The sequence below is a fragment of the Tupaia chinensis genome, unplaced genomic scaffold (assembly GCF_000334495.1).
Source record: "Tupaia chinensis unplaced genomic scaffold, TupChi_1.0 Scaffold138080_1, whole genome shotgun sequence".
Classification (NCBI taxonomy): Eukaryota; Metazoa; Chordata; class Mammalia; order Scandentia; family Tupaiidae; genus Tupaia; species Tupaia belangeri.
The window spans coordinates 394,450-396,003 of record NW_006197981.1 but is presented as its reverse complement, the minus strand read 5'-3'; positions in this window follow the sequence as shown (position 1 = coordinate 396,003).

Sequence of the window (1,554 nt, the reverse complement as noted above, 5' to 3'; positions counted from 1 at the left end):
ATGGCCCGTCAGAAATGCCCTGTCTCGGGTCAGTCAAAGATGCTGCCGTACTCATTATTTTAAAGGGGTCGTGGTAGCGAACACGGCGAGCGCATTTTTATTAATGAAAAAGATTCCCCTTAGCACCAGTCCTGTACGCCCCAGCTGCGGGGCTGTGGGCCTCACACTCGGGTGTCTGCAGGGCCAGGTAGGAATGCCAGTGAGGGCAGGACAGGCTGCAGCTAGCCGAGGGCCTGCCGGGCTCAGAGGTTGCGCCCACTGCCCGGTACCAGGCTAGTCTAGCCGCGGCTTTTCTAGGTTTGTGTGTGCCAGCAGATGACTAGAGTTTTGTAGTAAGTTCTAGATGTTGAGATGTTATATTTACCTATTTAAAACTCCAGAGGTCATGGTGTCACGCCAGCCCCAGCTCCTCGCTCTGGCCTGTGTGGGGCAGGGCTGCGGGTCTGTGTGTAGAAACGTCTCCGTGACACCAGCGCAGCCCCGCCAGGGTGGGTTGTAGGAGGCTGGGACATGCGTGTGGGTCAGGACAGCAGGACTGAGAAGTTGCTGACCACCAGGAGGGTGTCTGAGCCCGTGTGGGACCCCAGTCCTGTGGCCTCAGGCTGCGTGACCTCCTGTAAGTTCCCTACAGTTCCAGTATCAGCTTCGTCCTCTGAAAAATGGGGAAAACTTGAGTCTGTGCTCACAGGCTGTTGCAATGATCAAATGGGTTGTTGCCGTTAGAGTTTCTGTCCCTGTGGCAGGGGCGAGGGGTTGGGTTGGACTGTGGCCTCCCGGTGGGCTGTGGGACTTCTGTGCTCAGGCCCTGGGCTGTTCTCTGTCAGCACCTCCGCACAATCCCCAATTCCATGGCGGGATGCAGGGCTCTGAGATCTAAGTCACCTCCAGGGGACTGCTGCTTCCCGAGGGCTGAGCCACTCGGGGGCCAGAGAGAGCCAATCTCCGGGGTCAGAGCCAGCTCAGGTCCTTCCTGGCTGTGCTCCTTGGGCCGAGGCTGATCACAGGTCTTCGTTTTCCGAGTGTTCATGGCTCGGCTCGTGCCGTGCGGGCGGTGTGAAGGCCCTCACCCAGCCATGGCAGTGATGGCCACCCAGAGCCGTGGCTTGCCCGTTTTCTCGGCTTGGCTCTGAGCACTCCCAGGGAGCCAAGCGAGCAAGGTCCCCAGGGGGGGACCGGGTCCCCATGTGCTCAGCTCTGCGCTCACTTGCTGCTTTCTCTTCCCAGCCCCTGACGAGCACAGCCCGGGCTTCGCGGGCTTCTCTCTGACAGTGTAATTGAGCAGTTCTATTCCAGGCAATGCATTTTAGAAAACTAGTGGTCATGTTAACACGCGATGCTCTCTGGTGGCATGGGAAACCAAGTTTCCACTGGAAAATAGCCACTTTAATTGGCAACTTAAGTTTTCATGTGCACCCTTGATTCATTTTTGTAAAAATAGCTTAGCATCTATATATATTAACTATTTTTTTACAAAAAAAAGAAAAAAGAAAAAAAAAATCCCAGTACATATAAAACCAACTGGGAACAAGATGTGTGGAAAGAAATTTCCAGTTG